Source organism: Dermacentor albipictus, chromosome 6 (assembly GCF_038994185.2).
Source record: "Dermacentor albipictus isolate Rhodes 1998 colony chromosome 6, USDA_Dalb.pri_finalv2, whole genome shotgun sequence".
NCBI lineage: Eukaryota > Metazoa > Arthropoda > Arachnida > Ixodida > Ixodidae > Dermacentor > Dermacentor albipictus.
The window spans coordinates 66558200-66564154 of record NC_091826.1 but is presented as its reverse complement, the minus strand read 5'-3'; positions in this window follow the sequence as shown (position 1 = coordinate 66564154).

Here is a 5955-nt window from a genome sequence, read left to right as displayed (position 1 = left end):
GCATAGTTGAGCTTATCGTTCAAGTTACTAATTTGAAACACGTCACCCGCAAGCAACTGTAAAACAAAAAAAAATGTTAGCAGTATTTTCTTTTTTTTTTAATGCGAGGATAAATGCCTAAGGGCATACAAGGGTATGGGATGGGGGCGAACAAGGATGATTAAATGAATGAAAATAGGTTTGCTGACCTAATGAAGTCCAAAAGGGATCGATAATGCGGTCCCTGCGTCCAAGCAGTGTAATGGCTCAGATTATGCGGCGAGAGTCCCGCTGCTTCGAGGTGCCGGAGCCTCGTCGGTTTCAGAGCAGGGCAAACCCACAGCAGGTGGTGGATGTCGGCTTCAACGTTTGGCGACTTGCAGAGTGGGCACTCAGGACGAGGATATAGCGGGCGAAAGTGCGGCCACTTCCTAGTCACGGCAGGAGTGAGGGCAACCCCGACCCGGATCCTCCGAAGCGCAACCTCCTCTGCACGGGTAAGACCGCGGGGAAGGTTTACCGCACACTAAGGTATGAGAGCACGTGTGCGGCGCCAGAGGTGCTCCTTTCTTGTTAAAAGGAGGGTGGCATCGTCTAGGTGAAAGAGTTGAGGCGGTGACGATGGAGAGGTCGTTAGACGGGTCGCAGAATCCGCACGGCTTTGGAAGCTTAGAAGGTCGCGTGGGATCCACTCGACAGATATTGACTGCGGGATGCGTGCCGCCAGAAGATGGATCTGTTGGCATATGTCAGGGCTGCGACTGACGCGTCGCAGAAGCCGCGTCGCCTGGAGAGCATCAGTGCGGATGACGATGCGGGCCGTGGGGACCAAGGGAAAGGCGGCCACAGAGCACAACGCTTCTCGGACAGCAAGGAGCTCAGCACAAAAGGAGGAAGGAGGTTCTTGGACTTGAAACCGGGTCGTCTTATTGAGGGCCGGAGCGCATGGGCAATAAATTGCAGCGGTTGTTTCACAGCCCTTAATGGTTGCATCAACGTAAAGGACGATGGAGCCAAGCGGCAGGTGGGCATCTTGATCTACAATTCGGTCACGAAGCGATGCCGCCGCGTGAGTTGATGTCGGGCGATGTATATCAGTTGGCTTGTTGTCACTCAGCTGTACAAAACTCCAGGGAGGAAGAACTGGCGATGGTGGTGGTAGAAGCGAGTTCGAGAAAGCGTAAGCCCTGAGAGCACTCGTTGCGTGTGAAAGGCTGGCCTTAAGCCTGCGAGCATCACGCCGCTGCTGCACCAGCTCATCTAGTGTGTTGAGCTGCGCATTTTCTTGGAGAGCTACGATCGGGGTGATGCGGGGAAGGCAAGTGATGACCCTCATTGCCTCGCGATTAACAGCCTCAAGGCGATCCCATTGTGCCCTCGTCAAATGCTGGAATTGGGCTTGATAAATAAGGCGTGGTTGCACTACCGCCTTTACCAATTGTCGCACAACATATGAGCTGGCGCCGCCCATTTTAGGAGCAATGCGCCTAATCAGACCCAACGTTTGAATTGCCTGCTTTTTAGCTCTGGAGAGCCAAGCAGTTCCGGTTCCCGACTCGTGTACCGTCAGACCCAGAATTTTTATAGTTGAACATTGTTGAAGAGGGGTCCCGGATAGATGAAGACGAATGGGTGTTGCAGAGAGTTTACGCCGGCCCCAGCGATTGGCGACTGACATGTAAGCAGATTTGCTGACGGAAAGCCTAAGGCCGACCGAAGAAGCGTAAGTCGCCGTGATATCTAAAGCTGATTGAAGGGCAGCGGCTTGAGTCAGCAGGTCGTGATGAGTGCTCCATACCGTGATGTCATCAGCGTACAACAAGAACTTTATGTCGGGTACATCGTGCAAGCGCCATGCAAGCGGGATGAAAGCAATATTGAATAATGTGGGTGATAATACAGATCCCTGGGGTACGCCACGAAGAGGGACAAATGAGCCGACGGCGTCACCACTGAGGCGAATTGCAAAATGTCGGTCTTCAAGGAAAGATTTGACAAAATTCCGTACTCTGGGGGGAAAATGCAGCATGTCAATTGAAGCCAAGATGGCAGCATGACTGATGTTATCATACGCCTTTTCGATGTCCATAGCGAGGACAGTACGGACACTGTGGCTACGAGTTGACGATAAAACCGAGGATGCCAAGACAGCCAGCCCATCTTCAGTACCTATGGATGGACGGAAGCCAATTTGAGCAGGGTGGTAGAAACCGTGGTGCTCTAGCCACCACGACATTCGTGTGGCAAGCATTTTCTCAGCAAGCTTGCACAACGTTGACGTTAGGGAAATGGGTCGGAAGTTGCCAAGGTCAGTCGGCGGCTTGCTTGGTTTCGGAATCGGGATCACAATAGCTGACTTCCAGCCTGGAGGGACAACGCCATCTAGCCATACCTTGTTAATGGCGTGGAGGAGTTGAGGCAGCACAGCGGAGCTCAGGTTCTTGTAGGCCTCATAAGTAATAGAGTCTGGACCTGGTGCTGTCTTGCGACTGGTACCATCGATCGCTGCAAGCAACTCAGGCATGGTGAAAGAGCTTGCAATCCCCTCGGAGTCTGCCGTAAATGGTAACCTGTCGATATGTATCGGAATGCCTGCCAAGGAAGCACCATTGGCTGTTTGAGGCAACACGTCGTACTGCGGGAAGAACCTCCGGGCTGCTTCTCTGGCGAAATCATCCGGCGACAAGCCAGAAGCGAAGCAGGCTGTGGCTGCCGCATCTGGACGGCTACCACCATGTTCCATGGCGCGGAAGGTTCGCCAGAGGGAAGCATTCGATGTCTTGGATGAATACCGTTCACACCACGTATGTCAGTGCCTCCGCGAGAGGTCGCGTTCATATCTGCGGGCTTTAGCAGTAAGGAAATTCAGTCTTGTACGTGCTTGTGCAGAAGTGGGGTCTCGGGATGTTGCCAGCTCAGCTTGTCTGCGAGCAGCCCACAAGTTGAGCAGGCCGATATCCGGTGCCGGTCTATTGACGTCTACCCAGCTGATGGTTGCGGCTTCATTGAGCGCGCTTTGTATGCGGTCAGCAAGTAGTGATGACGAGTCCACAGAGGTGTCTTGGAGAACGGCGCGAAATTTGTCCCTATTGACCACAGAACACTTGCGGCGCAATCGGCGGGCCTGCGACGGATGAAGGCCGATGATGATAGGGTGGTGGTCTCTACCCCAGCAGTCGGGCTCCAGGTGCCAAGTAGGAGTGCCGGGACACGACCACCACGTAAGATCCGGTGCGTATGCTGTATCGAGCTTGAGGCACAGCTCGCGTTGCTGAATCGGGATGGTTCAGTAGTACAAACAACGCATCCGCGAAGGCGTCCCGCACACGCCTACCTCGAGGGCTAGAAGTAGGGTACCCCCAATCTGGGTGAGGGGCGTTGAAATCACCACCAACTAAAATAGGACACGCTGGGTATTGGCGACGGACATTCACTAACCAGCCCAGATTAATTCTTGAAGCAGAGCCACCGGCTGGTCTTATGTAGTATGACACTACCACAACAGTTGTCTTGGGTAACTTCACAGCTACTGCCACTACCTCCTGATATGAGTTACACCAGTTTTCAAGAGAAAGGCAGACCTGAGGATAGCGCGTATCAACATACACTGCCGCCTTTCCTGGAGGGGCAGCTGTGTGCACGCGACGGTCACTCATCGAAGGAGACACGTATCCACTGAAGCCCGGAATGGCAGGCAAGGCGTTGGTCTCCTGTAGTAACAGGGCCCACACCTGCAGCTTGTTCATACGTAGACGGGATTTAAGCTCCCCCACTTTCGTGGAGAGCCCTCTACAGTTCCACTGAAGCACGCCACAAGCACCTGTGCCCGCCATTTTGATTACGAGTCCAGGTGTTGCAAAATCACAGATGTCAGGTTGGATAACTGGCTGACCATGAACCGCAAAAGGGATGTTGTAGAGTTATCCGGCAACGGAGCTGGAGATCTGGTAGACTCTGCGACCGATACAGCAGGGCGTGAGAGACGATGACGCAGCGGAATCGATACTTGTATTGGTGGGAGAATCCACTGAACGTCGCCGACGCGCAAGTAGCTCACGGTGCTGTCGGAGCTTGGATACCTCCGCTAAAAGGCGGGCAATTTGATTGTCAACTGCTGCCATATCATCACGCGGATGTTCCGGCCCGCTCTGCTTCTGTATAACCAGCGGGCGACGGCGGTCTCTGCGAACTTTGTCACTGTAAGTCTGTTGGGAATGGGGTGCAGGCGGGTCGGGCTCGGAAAGCTCTGGCCAGTCGTCGTCATCCCACTGGAGCGCCGCAAACCTGTTTGATGTCGGCACTGGTTGTGTTGCAGCATGCTGAGGCCATTGCTTAGGGATCCCGCGACGAACCTTCTGAGTGGCCTTTTGCTTTGTGGGACAAGTTGGAGAAGTGATCTCGTGGTCGTCGGTCTTGCAGAGTCCACATCGATAGGACACTGCGCCAGCTAATACAGCTTCATCTGGCGCTGTAAATGGACAGGATCGGCGCATGTGGCCCGGTCGGAAACAGTTGTAACAATAGACGACACTGGGTTTATATGACCGAGGTCGTAGAATGCAGCCATAGTAGTACAGGCGGGCTGGAGGAGTTGGTGGGCCCTGCAAGGTGATGATGCAAGAGCGTCCCTTTCCCATGTAACGCGCCTGAATGACACGGTGAGTAGGACAGTAGAGCTCACGCTGGAGAGCAGTCTGGTCCTCGCCAACGTCAACGTTGTAAACGACACAGCGCTGTAGATCCGAGCCCTCTACCAGGTACACCTGGACCGGCACGGTGACCTCGCTCGTTATCGAGAGACGTTGAAGCGTTTGCAAACGCTCGACAGCAGCCAATGTCGGGAGCCACACAGCGATGGTATTTGACTTCTTCCGGGCCGCGAAGCCGCGGAAGCCTGTGGCGCCAAGACAAGCGTCTAGGTTCGCCTGAATAATCCTGTTCGGAATCTCCGTGAGGCTTGTTGGGGCCAGAGCCTTAATGGTTGCTTTATAGCAAGCCGAGCCCGGTGTCGACACAACTGGGTGGTCAGTCGTTAGACAGGAACGCTTGCCTTGGGAGCCGCTGTTGGCCGAACACGAATCTGGTGCAGATTGCTCCGAAGGACGCTTCTGAGAATCACGGGGTGCCGACGCCACAGATGGTAGCGCAGAAGACAAGTCCATAGGGGTACTCGGTTCGTCATGCACAACAACTGGAGCCCCATTCCCGATCGGTGTCTGGGAAGCCATTGCGGGGCTCCGCCCTGTGGGCAGATCACTCACGGTCTGATGTGCATTTTGGGAAGGCGATGGGTGGGCTGTAGCCGAAGGACTTGGAGCAGAGACCAGGAGCTGGGATCCAGGCTCAGGTGTCAATTGTGCGGCCGGTAACGCCGTCGTGACGAGCGCCGCCGGTGAATCTACCGCCGCCAGCGCGTCACCGGAGGCACTAGGCCTAGTCCCGGTGTACAATTCAGCTGCAGGGTCGATGGAGTGACATTCGCTGAATGTCAGAAAACCAGACTGCGCATGAGCGCCCGGGGCGTCCTCAGATGTCTTGGGGTCCAACCTCTTGATGTATGGAACGTATTTACGCGGAAGGCGAGATTTTTCACAGGAGCGGTGAGCAGCCACCTTAGCAGGGAAACTTCGTCGTCGTCCCCACCCCTATTTTCTTTTCTCTGCTTCAACTTAATTCCCTCAGCGTCTTCTCTTTCTCGCCGTGGATACCAACAGTATGTCCAGCCCCTCTTCTTTAATATATCCGGAAAATACATAATACCAATGATTATCACCCCTGTATTATACTTTGTTTAACTTAGCCAAATTCCGTTTTTCTTCTTTCTTTCTCTGCTACGACACATTTCATGATCAATCCCCCGTGGCGGTTGGAACCATAACGACCATGCTAAACAAACAAACGAAAACAAAATTGGGGCCGCTTGGGCGGGTGCCTCACGGGCGCACGTGTAAGAGCGCACGAGTAGAAGAAGAAGAA